This window comes from Alligator mississippiensis, chromosome 11 (assembly GCF_030867095.1).
Source record: "Alligator mississippiensis isolate rAllMis1 chromosome 11, rAllMis1, whole genome shotgun sequence".
Taxonomy (NCBI): Eukaryota; Metazoa; Chordata; order Crocodylia; family Alligatoridae; genus Alligator; species Alligator mississippiensis.
In genome coordinates, this window is record NC_081834.1 from 16205662 (window position 1) to 16223169 (window position 17508).

Consider the following 17508-nt stretch of genomic DNA (forward strand, 5'->3'; position numbering starts at 1 on the left):
TCACTTGCTAATACAGTAAGTCAAATGGATTTTCTAGGAAGCACTATAGGACCTCACACCAAAACAAGGATAAAAGTGTCACCACCCAAATGAACGATAGACATGAGCGTAGAAATCATATCTATGTGGATAGAGAGCTTTGCTATGTATTGTTCTGGGTAGAGATGTGTTTTCAGATGTGTGGGAGCAAAGTAAGAGAACTTTGACAGACGGAGACACAGCCATAGAAGCACTGGTGATGTGAAAAGTCTAGTGAGAGAGTTTATCAGTTGAATATTGACTGAAAGATTATTAAGTAGATTTTTTGGAAGAAATCAGGATTGCATCAAAGATACCACATCAATGTTTCCTTCTAACTAGTACAATATACAAGACATCAGGTTTTTGATTAGCTGCTTAGACTATGTAATTTATGCCAGTACTATAGTGGGTCCTTGATGTTGCAGTATATAAATTAATCTGTTTAATTTTTTTATTTTAAATCCAGGATTTTTTTCATAATGTTTTTAGTGTGATTGTAGAGTTCTCTGTTTGGCCACAAGATGTCATTGTTTTTTAAATAGTGCAAATGTTAGTACCTATATAAACAGCTTTACATTTTTAATCCAAATTCATACTTGATAAAACTCTGTAAAAGTTAATCAAACTATAGCTGCCTAGAATTTAGGCCCTTAAGTGTTTCCACAATGTTGTGTTAAGTTGGTTTTTGAAAGAAAGCTAATGAGAATGCAATACAATTAAGAATCAAGTTGTATGTAGAGGGAGGGTATCTTTAGAATTTGTCTCACTTTCTAAATGTGTAAAAATGCTGCAAAAAACAGACAGTGTAAAATATAGTTTAGGGATATTTACCTACTTAATATATAGTTATGTTATTTTTATGGAAATGCTAGGGGAGTATTAAAACATCTGCAGGTAGGGTAATTATTAAGTCCAACCATATTGGTACCTCTCACATTTGGCAGTAGCAAAGAGGAATAAAGAAGACCATGAGGACAAAATCCTCTTAATTCAGCACCATATTGAACTATTGAATTCGACACTGTGAGGGGAAGAGATGACTAGTGATACATAGTGGTGCAACAGAAGATGGCAGGAGAACAGGTTGACATACTGAAGTGGCACTTTTGCCAGGTAGGATAGGCAACTTAATGTACATTTTTAAGAAGTAAACCTCATTTTAAAGCAACAGGATTTTAAATTGTAAAATATGTAACATTTTAACTTGTGGGGAAATACCCTGCTTTTAAACGAGGGATTGTTTTGCTTGCTTACTGTTGGCCTGGGTACCATTGAAAAATTGCAGTAGGATATGACAGAATGTCAGGTATGAATAACATAATCAGGACACAATCAGACCAACAAGATTTTTGCAAAAAATGTCTTTAATTGCAAGCTTTTGGGCACAAACAACCTTCATCAGGCATTGGAGAAAAGATTGTAAAAGTTCTCTGGGCAGAAATGAAAGTTCATATTTCATAGGATTTCACAGAGGAGTCAGTAGGTGGAAAACTCCTCTGGGCAGTTGGTTCATAGTATGGAGCCTCTCACCTTATGTGAGGATCTGGGATGATGCAGATTACCTTGACACAAAGGCAGGAGCAGGATCTCAGGTTTCGGGTGGTCATAGTTGCTTCCTGGAGGTTTGAATAACAGTATTTTTAGCTTATTGAGCCACTGAGCCTTCAGCCTTATGTCAAGCCACCTCTTCTGTGTCTGGCAATTATGTATAAGTGGAAAACTAAGGGTGGGGTAGAGGTGGGTACACATGTTCCAAAGAATTCACCTATGGCAGCACAATGCCCATAGGTTGCTTTGTCTGGGTACAGGACTCTGATTAAAAACAAACAGAACACTGATGGGAACTGCTGCAGCCCTTTCCTACACCATCTCTTCAGGCATTATGCAGAACTGGATGAATCATTTTGTATCATGGGTAAACTTGCAGTCTGGTGGAATACCAAAACCTGTGATTTCTCCCAGCCAGAGATCATCTCTGAAAATACTGTTTATATCACTTTGCTGTGGGAGACATCTGATTTTTATGTTCACAGAAAGGAAAAGTCTTGACCAAACAGTAATGCATGAGGGAAATGTTCAAATCTCCAACTTGAAATCTCTTTTGACTGCTTTTCAGGTTTCAGTTATCCAGTCAGTGGGTGCGTCTATGCATACATTTGATCCGGGCCCAGTTTAGTGGGGTGTAAACTTCTCTGGATTAAGTTCTGTCAGGCAGGCGTCTACACATGCAGAGACTTGGGAGCAGATTTCCTGCTCTTAGCACCAAACTTCCTGCAGCCCTGCAGTGGGCCTCTGCCGCCACCAGGAGGAGCTTCAGGCTCCAGCTACAGCTGCCAGCCATCCTCCAAAAGCAGCCCCACTTGCTGCTCTCTGGCCAGCCACTTCCCTGGCCAGGAGCCGTGTGCCTAGTGCAGGGGCATGCGGCAGCTTTCTCCTTGCCCACTGCTTCCCTGTGCTATGGCTGCTTCACCCCCTGCCCCTCACAGCAATGACCAGTGCCCCGGGGCTCCTGATGGCCACCAAGCTGGCCCTACTGGCCCATTTCACTGACTGCTGCCTGGCCCACAGCTGTTTGGGCCTGCCCAGCTCCCCAACGTGCAGCGACCACCTGCCTGGCTGCAGCCTGCCATCCCAGGGCCACTGCCTCTGTACAGTTGCCACAAGAAGGGATGCTGATGAGGGGCTTCTGGATGCCACCATCAGGGCTGCTGTCACTCTCTTGCACCTCCATACCTGCTACCACAAGGGCCTCTGGGCCACCCAGGACTGGTGGCAGCATGTTGTCCAGCACACCTGGGATGATGAGCATTGGCTGGAGGCCTTCAGGATGGCCCAGGCCACCTGGGACCTTGTGGAGCTGCTACGGCTCCACCTGGAGTGGAAGGACACTGACCTGTGGCTGCCTCTCCCCACAGGCACTGACCTGGCCCTCACCCTGCTCAAGCTGGCCACACCTATCAATCTCTGGTATGTTGGCCACCTGTCTGGACTAGGCAAAGCCACCACTGGGGAGGCCATCCTGGAGGTGTGTGGTGCACTTGAGGACATGTTGGTGGACACTGCCCTCTGTGTGCATGACCTCCTGGCAGTGGTGGTAGGGTTCTGTGCCTTGGGATTCCCCTGGATGGGACCCTGGATGGGACCCACATCCCCATCACCTGCCCACCCCACAGAGACCACCCCTATTACAGCTGGAGGGGCTTTCACCCCATGGTGCTCAGGCTGTTGTGGACCACCATGGGGCCTTCATGCATGTGAGTGCCAGCTGGGTGGGCAGTGCTCATGGCACCCACATATTTAGGAATTCCTGCCTGCTGGGCCTGGTGGAGAGTGGCCATTTTGCACCAGGGGTGCTGGACGTGCAGCTGGGTGCTATGGTCATCCCAGCCCTCCCCACCGGGGACCCCGCCTACTTGCTCCTGCATTGGCTCCTGCAGTCCTACACTGGCCACCACTTCAACCGCTGCCTGGGCTGGACCCACACCCTAGTGAAGTGCAACTTTGGGCGCCTCAAGGGCCGCTGGTGCTCCCTCACTATCCACTTTGAGGCCACCAAGGACAACCTCCCCTGGATCATTGTTGGAGCTTATGTGCTGCATAACATCTGTGAGGCCTGGGTGGAGGCGGCATGGCTGCAGAGGATGCCTGGCAGCAGGAGCACCGCCTGTGGTGGCAGCAACAGCAGGCCCTCCCGCTGAGGCCCTAGGAGAGCTGCAGCCTTGCCACGGCCGGGTTTGGAAGGTCCTGGCTGACCGCCTCCACCACCACTCCATGCTCTAGCTGACCTGCAGCACTGCACACAGACCCTCCACCCCTCCTGCCCGTCCCCGGCACCACACTCTGCACACATCATAGTTTCATAGTTGGTGGGGTCGGAAGGGACCTAAGCAGATCATTAAGTCCGACCCCCTGCCATGGACAGGAAAGAATGCTAGGGTCAAACGACCCCGGGAAGGTGATTATTCAGCCTCCTTTTGAAGACCCCCAGGGTAGGAGCGAGCACCACTTCCCTTGGAAGTTGGTTCCAGCTCCTAGCCGCCCTGACTGTGAAGTAGTGCCTCTTGATATCTAGCCTGAACCTACTCTCCGTTAACTTATGGCTGTTATTTCTTGTTACCCCCAGTAGTGCTCGGGGGAACAGGGAATCTCCCATTGCCTGCTGGTCTCCCTTGGCCAGTTTATAGGTGACCACCAGATCCCCTCTCAGCCTTCTCTTGTGGAGGCTGAACAGGTTCAGGTCTTGTAGCCTCTCCTCTCTCTTACAAGACTAAGTTTTTATTTTCCTCGCATCAACCAGAGCCCCCCTTCCCCCTCAGCAAACAGAGCCTCCCCTCTCCTGCCCTCTCAATGAACAGAGCCCCTCCACCACCCACTCCATCCACTGATAAGAAACCTTCTTCCCCATGAAAACTATTTACAAGGTGGCCATGGGGTGGGGGTGCCTAGGGGGCAGAGCCGGGGGGCAGGCAGCCAGCACCCCGGCCTCTGGCCATTCCCCTACAGGTGCAGATGCTGCAGTGAGTGTGGTGGGCGGAGGACTGCCCAGGTGCCCCTACATTTGCAGGTAGCAAATTTACACATGATTATTTGATTAAGGGTTTTTATTGCACAGTAAGAACGTGCGCTTATTGCACAGTAAACTAGGCTACTGCACATTTAAGCATCTCATGTAGACGCACCCACTGAGCAGAAGCTTCACCATCTGACTTCCATAGCTAGTTACACACCAGAAAGGGTAAATAGTCAAAGACACTCAAGCAAACTTTTCAGTAACAAAGCAGAGGCTGTAATATATTGGCAAGGTTTTGAATGGCAAATTAGTGAAAATAAGTTCATTTGCATAGGTAGAAATAAAGGCTAAATTCATCAAGTTAATTATTTACTGTGAAGTGTTTGCAATTATTGTCTTGATTTGCAGTGTAAAGCAGACATGAAGCCAGTGCAATTTGGGGCACAGGAGTCATGCGTACAGGACAAATGATTCACTGAGCAGGCAGACACCACAGTCTCTACCAGCTGCAGATGCAATACTTCCTAGTGGATAAAAACCAGGTGGGACTCAGAAAAACTAGAGTCCATTGACTTAGCCACTGGCCTGCTAGATGACCTGGGAGGTCCATCTCAGTTCCCCCATAGGTAACAAGGGAATAATGACCCTTACCTCCTTTGTTTGAAATCTGATGAAAAGAATAGTAACCTGATCAAAGATGTGGAGATCTCTGCATCAGCAAAGAAAAGCCTTATAGTTAACTGCAGAGGGAGCAATTACTAGAAAGGTGAAAAATACAGACAGGGCCCTTCTTTTCCATTTCAATCTGTCTTTCTACTTTCCTTCTCTTTGTTCTCCCCTTCACATTCCTAACTCACCACTCACTTCATGTCTTTTTTCCTCCATCCTGTTGCCTGGCCTAAACTTGACAAGTCGTCAGTGCTTATAGAGTGTTATTAATGTATTTGTCACTAGACCTGGAGTCTCTTTATCCATCCCATCCACTCCCAGAGAGGCTGTTTCTCCTGTGACTGATTGACAGGAGGTGTTTCTTGTGTCTGAGCTAGCCAATCAGAGGAAGACCCTCAGGAGGAGGAGTGGGTAAGAAATTTTAGAAAACAAAATATTGCAATAGGAAACTTCCACATACAGTAGTGGAAGAAAATATCCAAGGACATTACTGGAAAAGTGGTGGGACTGACAGGTAAAAAGGTGATTGTGATAACATCTGTGCTCATTCACCCTCCCTTAATAATATTGTACATCTGTTGTATATTTAAGGATTAAATTATTAAAATCCCCTAGAATATCTACTTTAGAAATACTTGGTTGGATGGGGGAAAACCTCCAGTTAAATGTCCATGGAATAAAAATGGGTAGGGATTATGAAATCCCTCTTCCACAGTCATCAGATACTTATCTTTTCACCTTGTTCACACCCAGTCCTCTCTGCTGCCTCGATTTGTATGCAATCTCTTCTACCCTTATTTGTCCTGCCAGCAGGATGCTTGGAAAGCTAGTTGCAATCATCTAACCACCTCTTCACTATTCTATGCTGGCTTGGATCCAGCCTGGGAGAAATAAGAGGAAGTCTGACCTTCAGTATAGCATTCCCCAGTGATTAGGAGGAAACCACTACCTACCATTTTGTTGGATGTGTGATATTTCAGCAGGGTTGTGAGAAACCACACTAGGAATGATATATACATAATATTAAAAAAGATACCTGTCATTTGTCAGCCTTTCTTCAGCTAGCTATAGATACGGACTGAGAAAGAGGGACAATTTACAATAAAGATGGACAAATGATCATAGGAAAATAGGACTGGGGAACTCAGGTGATCATGTAGTCCTGCTCCCTGGTCAAAGCAGGATCATCCCTGACTATAAACTATCTTAGTCAAGTGACTATCCAACCTGCTCTTGAAAACTTCCAGGGATGGAGATTCCACAGCTTCTCTAGGTAATGTTTTCCAATGCTTTACCACCCTCATAGTAAAAAAGTTCTTAATTTACAATCTGAATTTTTTTGTGTTGCAGCTTGAGGCCATTGCTCCTAGTCCTGTCCCCTACAGTCACAAAGAAAAGTTGATCTCCATCCTCTTTGTAACCTCCCTTCAGGTATTTGAAGACTGATTTCAAATCCCTCTTCAGTCTTTTCTCCAGACTAAACAGTCCTAGTTCTTTCAGCTGTTCCATAAAAGTCATGTTTTCCAGGCCTCTCATAATTTCTGTTGCATCATCTGTCCACATCTTTCTTCAGCGTGGGACCCAATACTAGACATAGTACTCCAAGTGTGTCTTCACCAGTTCCAAATAGAGCAGAAGAATCTCTTCCCTTGATTTGCAAGAGACACTGCTGTTAATACAGCCCAGTATGCTGTTGGCTTTTTCTTTGCTGCAAGAGTTCATATTCAGTTTATGGTCCACTGTAACCCCTAGGTCCTTTTCTGTAGTACCACAGCCCAGCCAGCCATTCTCCAGCCTGTGCATGCAACTATTCTGTCCCAAGTATAGGATGTGGGCATTTATCTTTGTTGAATTTCATCTGATTGATTATGGCCGATTTCTCCAGTTTATCCAGGACATTCTGGATCCTAGCCCTGTACTTCAACTCTGTGTCTGCAATTCTACCAAACTTGTTGTCATCCACAAATTTGCTAAGTGAGCCCTCAGTCCCATCCTCCAAATCATTAATGAAGATGTTACATAATACTGGATCCACCACAGACCCCAGGGGATCCCCACTTGATACCTCCTCCAAACTAGGCATTGAGCCATTGATGACTACTCGTTGAGCGTGATGCTCAATAAATAGTTATCAGTGGCTTGCGAACCAGGTGAATTTTTTAAAAACTTTTAATAGTATTTGAATATCAGCAAACAGTTTTCAGATCTAGAAAACATTATCACAACAACAGTATTGTGGCTGTTTCACCTAAATATCCAAAGCTTTTTGGCAGTAAAGAGTTCATAACAGGTAACAGATACAAACAGGCTCTGATGACAAGCAGACCTGGCATCATAGACCTGGAGGCCCTGGGCAGAGGCAAAGCTATAGACCCCTCTGTCCTTCTATTGATGGCTTTCACTGCTACTTTGCATGGAAAAGGACTTTCAAACAGAAGATAAATCACTTCAAATTCAGAATGCATTTTTAGTGATCACAACAACTCACCACCATCACTTAGAATTTGATCATGTGTGCTTTTGTGGAGACATAATATTCAGTTATTGTAGCAAAGTCCAACTTGCAAGGAAAGTCCTGCTCAATGGCTATCTCAGCCAGAATATTCAGGTGTTCTTGTGACATTGAATGCAAATAGTTCTTGACTAGCCTGGATGTAAAAAGCTTCTTTCTCATGATGTCAGTTACAGATACAGTCAAAAGGAGAAGTAATGCAATTATAAGGTTTGGATAGAGATCCAATAACTTTTGTTGCAAATGCAGCTGACCATCTCCAGCTGGCATGGTATTTACAGAGTCAAATCGTCAATGCCAATGTCACCCATTTGAAAGCCCAAAATGTCCTTATTATCTATTATTTTTGGAGGCTTCTTTCAATGAGTTTGCCTCTTTGTGTATCAGTCTTTCTGACTATGGTGCTGTCATTAGACAACTGAATGACCCCTGTAAGCTAGCTATGTGATTTGGGGTCTCCTGATTCAATTTGCACATTTTCCATATTTTCAACCAGCATTTCTCCAAATGCCTCAGAAATGGAAGCTGGTATCTTAATCAAAGAAAGATTTTGATCAACCGAGCTGGAACTTTTATCATCCTTTGGTTTTTGTGATGAAAGGAATACATTTAATTTAGGATAGGTTGCCAATAGGGCTGTGCGAAATTTCGCTGCCAGTTTTGTTTTGACGCTGTCTTGACCTGTTTCGAGGCTGAAACAGCACAATCAAAATGGAACAGATATAGTTGAAACAGCCTCGAAATAAAACGAGGCAAGTCAAAATGTTTTACTGTTTTGACGTTGTTTCGACATTTTGCCCATAGGCTATAATGGGGAAGGACAAAACAGCCTATAACTTTGTCGTTTCTGGCCTGATTTGGATGGAACTTCCAGGAATGGTAGCCCCTTCTGAGGGCATGAAGCCTGCCAAATGTCAAGGAGATACGTGCAGGGCTTTGGGGGCTAGCGTGCCTGCAATTTTGACCCTGCTGTGGCTTAACACATACACGTGACATGAGTTTTGCTTTCAAGAATTTGGGTGCGGTTTCCCCCAAGCCCCTGCACCTATCTCCTTGAAACGTGGTAGGCTTCATGCCCTCAGAAGGGGCTACCATTCCTGAAAGTTTCATCCAAATCAGGTCAGAAATGACAAAGGTATAGGCTGTTTTGTCCTTCCCCCTTATATCTGATAGGCAAAATGTCAAAACAGTTTCGCTGTTTCAACCCTGTTTCGACGGAACAAAACAGAACAGCTGTTTCGAACGGAAGCAAAATTCAAAACAAAACGCTGTTCCATCAAAACATTGAAACACTGGTTGAAACAAAATGCTGCCATTTCGCACAGCCCTAGTTGTCAAACACTTGGCTTTGTACTCTGAAATTGGTCATTTTTTTAACAGTGCTGGGCTATGAGTGTTTTGTTACTGCACCAGTACAATTCATTGCCACATTATCGCATCCATAGACAAATGTACATGCAGTGTCACTCTAGTCAAGGCTGGGATCCAGAAGTTTTGGATACCAAATGATTGATGAAGTCAGCAGTCAGCACTTCACAAATCAATACTGTGTGCTTGCTGAGCTTTACAGAAAATGTGTGGAAAGATATATCATGCTTCTAATGAAACATGGAGATACAAAAATGAATTATGAATGAAAGATCAATAAATCTCGTTGTTGTTACATATCTGTTTAAAAGTCAATAGTACCATTAACATTGGTACCATTGACAATATGAAGCGATCCTAAACGTAATCAGTGTGAAGAACTAGACTGTCACATTCAGATGACATATTCAATACTATTATGTTTGTGTTAAATTTATATTTTTTCACAATGAATTAACTCAAAAATATGTTTTCCATACCTTTTGTCTGGGGTCCAGTACAATTGCCCTGGCTGCTCACTTCTAAATGCAGTTCTGATGATACCGGTAGTAAGATTTGTTGATGAAAGACGATTTATGCACAGGGATCTCTTCTACATGTTTATATATGGATCTCAGAGCACTTATCTTCTGACATCTGGGAATGGCTACTGCAATACAGTATGTCAAAGCAAAACCCAACAGACCATCCAGTTATAGGTCATGAAGCATATATGTTTCCTAAAATAATTGTCTTGTTTCAATTATAACTTCTTTGGGTGCAGACATAAATTACATTTTTTGTGTGATGGGCCCAGAGACAGATTAAGATATACTGGGCCCCTGAGCAACCAGAAAATTGGAGTCCCCCCTCTCCCTTTCCCTCCCTCTGCCATTTCTGCACTGCACTGGGATGTGGGGGGCATGACTCGGGGGTGGGGGGGTGGGGACAGCTCCCACTCTGGGGCATCCGGCCCTTCCCTGCATGTCTGCAGAGTGTGTGGGGGGGTGACACACGGGGGCTCCTGGAACAGAGTGCAAGGTGCTGCAAGTGCCTCTTGGAGTGACATGCTGCCCCAGGTGAGAGAGCCAGGGCTGGTTCCAAGGTACAACTAGTGCAGGCTGCTCCACTCACACTGGCCCTACTGCTGCTGCCAGTCCAGTGGGAGCACTGCAGGGAAACAAGAGTGGGGGCTCAGGTGAGGCTGGGCCTGCAGTGGGAAGGTCTTGAATAGACCAGAAGCATGGGGCAGCAGGGGCCAAGCTGCATTGGCTCAGAGGCAGCTCCCTCCCTGGCAGTGCCAGGTCGCCACAGCTGCAGGTGGAAGCTAAGCCTAGAGTGACTTGTGTGCTGCTTTGCTGAAGCTGCCCAAGCTTGCAGATACCGTTGGGCCCCTCCTGCTGGGCTGCACCTACAGTCTCCTCCCCTTGGCCCACCTGTGCTTCCCTGCAGGACCCAGACCTTCACCAAAACTGCAGGCTCCTTCCCCAGTTGGTGCAGTGGGAGCAGCAGCTAGGGTGGGACATGCTGCCCTCCAGGCCTTGGGCAGGAGCCGTGACCACCCTCAGCCACAGGTCCATGCTGGAGCCAGAGCCCAGGGCTGGTCACACAGGACCCCATGCAACATCACCCCATGGCCAGGCAGTGCCAGGGGTATGGAGCTGCTGCCCCTTGAGTATGTGCAGCACAGAATGAGTTTTGAGGGCAGCCCCTCACCCTGATGCAGCTCAGTCCAGCTGCAATGGCACCCGACCAATGCATAGGATCGTGATTAGGCTGGGCTGGGGACCTGCCTGTGCTGGGGCTGACCCACTGCCAGCAGGTCCTGGCCATGTCCAGCTCTGCTCCCTGCCATCAGCAGCTCCGGCTGCTCCCAGGCTTCTGGTGCAGTTGTACCCTGTGCCCTGTCCAGTACTCAGCAAACACAGCCCACCACGTCACATGCCTGGCCCAGCCCAGCCTGGCCTCCAGTTTCATCCACGTGTCATTTCCCCCCTTCCTCACCTCCATGCCCACCATCCAGTCAACAGGGGGCCCCTGGGCTTGGGCCCAGCTAGCCTGCGTGTTAATTTGCTTATGGGTAGGCCCCTTGAAAGTGCTCTACAGAACTTGTGTTCCCTACAGTTAATTTGTTGTGTGCTCCACTGAGCTGTCAACAGGAAGGGAGGGAGGAAGGGGGAGGGGAGGGGAGCAAGCTCCTGGCTGGGATTTACCTGACCTGACCTGGAGGGGGAGATGGATGGATCAGAGCCCCTTGCCTTGTGACCCCTCCACTGTGTCACCGCTCCAGTTCAGGCCAGGCAAACCCTAGTTGGCAGCTTATTCTCCCTCCCTTCTCCACTCCCTTCCTGCAGACAACCCCAGAGCTGGGGGGGGCAGGTGCAATGCTGGGGGAGAGGGGCAGCTCCTTAGCTGCAGGCAGGTTCCTTGGGATCCTGCAGACAGGCTGAATCCCCTCCAGCCCAACAGATGAATGTCTATTAGGTTTGGGGAGGGGGGGGAGGGGTGCTCTAACTCATAACACTTTATATAAAGCGCTTTGAGTTAGAGCGGGGGCCTGCGTGTCTGTCAGCACCCTTTGAGGCAGGGACCTTCTCTTCCCCTATCTTTGAACATGGAGAAATATATGAATGGTGCTCTGTAACCAATAGAATAAAACCAACATCAAAAGTGGTCATAAGATGATAGGGTGTGCTCAGGAGAGAGATACACTCAAGTACCATAAGATACTGAAATGTTATAAATGATCAGATAGATAGATGTCCAGACTGACAGATATAAAACCACACATAGAACAACACCAGCTGATAAATTCTCAGTGTAATGCACTGATATCTAGCAGCATAAGATATACTGACATTAATGGGATCTGTTAAAAGCCCACAAACCACATGGATGTTTCTATGAGTGAAACAAAGCCACAAAAGGGAATAAGAATCAGATATGGGGGGAGGGGGGTATGCGTGTGTGAGAAAGAGACAGAAAAAATTTAAGTTATATAGCATAAGGTTTTCTAAAATGCCCAAGTGACTTAGGAGTATGAGTTTCATTTCCAAGGAGACTAATTCACTTTCCACTGAACTTTGGCTTAAATACCCAAGTCCCTTTTTGAATATAGCACTTAAAGGTTTTTGAAAATGCTGTCCCTATTTTTATAGAGTTCTCCAACACCCGAGCCCAATGCAGGCAACAAAAATGTAGTTTAGGAAAGAAATGTATTAAAGTTGGAGTTGCTTTTTGTTTCTCGACAACCTTTGGCAAGCCTAGAAATCTTATAAAACAATACTCAGCACGAACATTATTATTACGGGTCTCTAAAAGAGTTCAGCACAGCAGTTTGTAAAACCCGCAGCAGACAGCAGTCTTTTACTTTTCTTGCTGGTTTTTTACCACCTCTTCTGGTTAGGTTTTCTGTGTTTTCCTCACCCTGCAGCAGGAGCAGCTTTTAATAGTGGCTAAACATTTAAGGTTCTTCAATTCTTCCTCTCTTTTTGTTGACTGTTTTGGCAGCATTGGCCCAAGGCAGAACACCCAAGATGTACTGTAGTCTTGCAAGCAGTTACTGAGTTTAATGGCCACAAGAAAGCAAGCATATTTTGGCACTTATGGATGGTTTGGGGGATGCGGAACTGTACTACAGATGCAAGAGAAACCTGGGCTAAAGATGTGCATGTGTGTGCATGCACAAGACCTTTTCTCCTTCCCAAGACTGTAATATTGCTTCTCTTCTGAAAGTATCAGTAAGTCTCTTTCTGAGAATCCTTTTTTTAGGTGGTGAGTGTTTCCAAGGGTGAGAAGCTCAGCTCTAATCTGTGCTTTACCCTCTTCTTCCCACAACCCATCACTGTTTTCTATATCATTCTGCTCTAGGGGCTACTCCTTCCAGCTCAATCCTGCCTCATGATCTGCCAGGGTTCTGGTCCCATTTATACCATCCAAGCATCAAAACCCAAAATTGGAGCCATCAGAAAAGTTGCCTTTTTTTCCATAATAAACTATTAAATGTGATAGGTCTCTTCAAAACTGGCAAAGCATGGGCAACAGGAAATCACTAGTACTAGTGGGTTAGTAATCCATATTCAAGAGAGAAATGAATGCTTAGTGGCATTGGTGGGGTAGTGCTGGACAGCATTTCTGCTTTCTTTCCCTGAAAATTGGTGATGCCTGCAAGATTCCTCTGCCTCAGGCTGCCTGTAGAAAACTTTCATCATGAAACAGATGGGTTTATTTCCAATCTTAAACTTGGGCCTAATCTGCCAAGCTTCCTACCAATATTGTCCAGGTAAGTTATTTTAATTTGAAATCAAGGAACTGAGGATGGTTTGGGTTAATATTTGGGTTTGTGGTCTTTCACGTGCAAAACAATATGAAAGAGACTGTACAGAGCCCCAGCAAGTCCAGCGGAATCAGCTGACATCAGGCTTCTTAGTATGATCACAGATTTATTATCTGAAAGGAGGAAATGGTGACACATACATTGCTGCATGGAGATGAGTAACCAGCATAGGGGAAGGATAGTGACTTATAGTTTGAAAAAACAAACCACCTGGTGCCTGCTATAAATACACATCCTTGATCAGAAATGGAAACAGAGGAGGCAACTTTTGTGATACGCTGGTGACTAGAGTGGATAAAGAATTATCAGAACAAACTCCCTGATCAGAAAAGGCCTGTGGTTCAGCATTGTGCCTTTGACAATGACCTGTTTCAGAGGTTTAGTGGTTCACTGTTAATGCATGCCCTCTGATCTGCCCTAGCTAAGAGATGTAATAGGACAGCACAGAGGGAAATGGGTTCCTGACCCACTGTTTTGGGAGTTTTCATGTCCCATATCAGAAGGATTTGATAGCTCTGGTAGTTTTTACCCCATTTAACATTGCTGTAATTGGAAGTCTCTCCCTGGGGCTGTATCACAGCATGGTGTAGCAGAAGTTCGGGATTCTATTCCCAACTCTGCTGCAAATTTTCTGTATGACTGTGAGTCTCACTTTGCCCCTCTGTGCTTCAAGTTCTGTCAGTAAAATAAAGATAATGATACTTTTCTGCCTCTAATGGGTGCTATTGAGGCTCAATCCATTAATGTTTCTGAGCACTGTAAAAAGGGCTATGCATAAAACATTATCATTATTCATAAATCCCTAATTGTTTGCAGTCTGACTCTGCTATAATGTCCAATGGCAGCGAGTTCCAGAAGTTTAATTAGTAACAATACTTTGAACTTCTATTGCAGCCAAGTGTCCCCCCTTCTCTGGATCTTTTCTTCTTCCCATGTCTTTTCTTTTTCAGACACGGTCTATAACTTATTTAAATGAGATCCACATTGTCATCTGAATTACTATTGTGTGTTAGTTCTGTAACAGAGCATGATTTAGTCTTCTTGTTGCTGCAGTGAAACTTTTGAAGCTTTCTAAAAGTGTTTGCAGTTAATAATTTCCCTCTGCCCCACACCAATTATTCTATGCATGAATATTAATTGATTATGCCGTGTTAGGCGGCAACAGAATTTTGTCTTGAAGTGCTACTGATTTTAAACAGTCTTCCACTTTGGGACTAATGAATAACTCCCACAGAACACTGGACTTTACACAACATACAGAAACACCAACACAAATTCCTGTTTTCTATGAAATTAACTTACAAGGATTTGGGGACCAGCGATTTGCGCTGTGTAGTTTGTGTATGCAATCTTTTTCTGGAGGCAGTTATTTTTCAGAACAGACAGAGCATTCATTCATCACAAAGAGAATTAAGGAAAAGTTGATTTATACTAAACATTAGGCCCCTCACACAACTGTAAACTGTTTAGTTTCAGAGGTTAAGTATTATTTAAGACCAGCTAGTAAGTGAAGGTTTTTTTGTTCAGTTCTTCTAACCTGTAATGAAGCCTAGATTTTTTGCAATAACACAAGGCTCTTATTGTAAATAAAGATGTTAATTCAGAGGTGGCATTACAAACAATAGCAGTTTATCTGCATCCATGAGAAGCTATATATGCTGCATTTTTCAGTTACTTTGTGACACAGATCATATTTATATGCTAGGTGAGAGCAATTTTCTAAATTAACTGAGTAATTCACTAAGCGCAATTCTCCTGTGTAACTTCTATGAAGTGAGTATTCATCAGCTGGTGTTATTTAACCTAACACACAACAGGACACTTGGCTAGGAAAGGCTTTCTGGGGGTGGGATGAAGGAAGAAGGGAGTAAGGAAAGCAGGGAGGAGCCACTCAAAAAGAGTCCTTCAAGAATACACGATGCTAGAAACATTTTGGTGCACAAATTGAAGGGGCTCAGAGTAACTGAACACCACAGGACTATCAGCTACATGGGCAAAAACCCAGGAAGACACTGAACTTCACAGCTTAATGGAGGTAAGGTCATTTCCCATGAAGGAATAAACTGTTATTTTTTTCTGGTGCATCAATTAGAAGCCTCTTCATCTTTAGTATCAGACCAGGAGATTTTTAGTGTTTTAACTTCCTTTCTTCCTTTCCCTTAGAGAGTGTGTCTCATACATTAAAAGCAGCATGACACATTGTTCATCATTAATTAAATAGTTAATTGTCCATTAATAATCGCTTACAATCATAGAGCTCCTACCATCCCACAGGATCCCAAAGTCATAAATCAGTCGGCTGTGGAATAAAAATTACATCAGGTTTATAACCAGAGTTAATTACTGATGCCTGCAGACTAAAGCATAATCAAACTTGCACATAATAAATTAGAATCAGTGGTTTCAGTAAGCAAAGAAAACAAATCATCAAGTGAGGTAAATGAGATCCATCAAAAAGATGGCATGCATCACTTCATTTTGCCAGCTACTCTGCTCCAATACCTAAAAATATTTACTCAAACCGAGATTTACCTACTCGAAGGTGCAGGCTTTGGAAACACACAAACACAGTTAGGGGAGAACTACACTGAACTATATTTCAGTTCAACTGATTGCAGGACCTTTAACTGCAACACAATGCATTTCTCTGCTATAACAGTTCTAACACAATACATTTGAACATTGCAGGTTTGGGTTGCAAATTGTAGAGAGCAGAATAAATGCCCAGGCAAACTCTTCAGGGCCACAATGGTCATAGACATCCTATTTGTACACTGCTTAGGGCAATGGGCCTCAACATGATTATGGCCTTTAAATGCCACTGCAATATAAGTGTTAAATTATAATAATAGTAGTAGGAGCAGCAGCAACAATGTGGTAGCCTGCAATTACCAATGTATATTTGGCCAATGCTGGATTGTAATGGTTTCTTGGGGGATACAGGCATCATTATACTACCAGAGAAGCTTGAGTTGCCAAGGCTTTAATACATCTATTATTAAAGTCAAATCAGTTGCTGTCTCAGAGGAATGAGGAAGTTGTGTATCTGTCTTTTCAGAACACACTTGAAATGAATCTGGGAATGGCAGATCACTAAGCCTCATGACAATACTAAGTAAATTAGCAGAAAAAAATAATTGAGAATGGAGATGAAAAAGGTTTCAATAAATAGGATATGATGAACTATGCAGTTTCTATGAGTTCTTTCTTTTCAGATTATATGGGGCCATTAATGATCATCTAGTCTGAACTCATCAGTAACACAGGCCTCAGTCTCACATGGTACTTCATGCAATAAATCCATACATTCAGTTTAGAACAAAGCGTGTCTTGTATGAAGTCCTTTAGTCTTGATTTAAAGATTTCAAACCATGAAGAACCCACCAGACCATTAAGTAAATTGTTAGTAATTAACCACATTCATTGTTAAAAAATAGTATTTCTAATCTGAATTTTTCTAGGTCTAGGCCTGAGTATGACTGGAGAGGAGTTTAAATCCTGACCCGGCCTGCAGGGACGCCAGCCAGGGTCTGTCTGGAGGCGGAGGGGGGGATGCATCCCCTGGCAGGGGTTCCTAGACCTCCCACCTCTGCTCACTCACTGGCTGGCTCACTTTCAACCAGGTTTATCTCAAACTGGTTTGGGCCATTTTGAAACTGGTTTATGTGCACTGAACTTATGTTCTGTTACAGGTTTTAACCAGTTTCTGATCACTTAAACCGGTTTGTGTGTAACTTCTGTCCCTAGCTTTATAGACTGTGACCTAATCACCTCATAACCTTCAGTTGGATAGGAATTTTTTTAGTCTCACACTGCAAGAGGAGCCTTTAGGCCCCTCATTGTTCTTTTCTGAACCTTTCCCAATTTGCTAGGATTCATTTTAAAGTGTGAGCACTAAAAGTGGCCTCAGGTGTCTAGTAATGGTCTAACTAATGCCTGGTCCAATGATAACATCATACCCCTATTTCTACTTGATAGTTTCCTTGCTCATGTATTTATCCCTCTGCTAAAGGAAAAGGTGTTCTGCTCCAACTTACTGGAGTTCTCTGGAAGAGTCCTTAGAGTAATGGATAAAGGAAAATGAATAGGTATAATCTCTCTGTAGTTTCTGAA

General features: G+C 44.3%; 1 protein-coding gene and 1 long non-coding RNA gene across 3 annotated transcripts in view; one reads left to right on the top strand and one right to left on the bottom strand.

Annotated features, from left to right (window-relative positions):
* LOC109280694 (uncharacterized) overlaps nucleotides 1–17508 on the bottom strand; it is a 31588-nt gene that overhangs the window by 3855 nt on the left and 10225 nt on the right. The window lies entirely within an intron of this gene.
* Nucleotides 15268–17508, top strand: part of IL16 (interleukin 16) — a 78399-nt gene continuing 76158 nt past the window's right edge. For both annotated transcript variants that reach the window (XM_059714611.1, XM_059714613.1), the window contains exon 1: nucleotides 15268–15430. The gene's annotated coding sequence lies outside the window, so the exon portion shown is untranslated. The remainder of the gene's footprint in view (nucleotides 15431–17508) is intronic.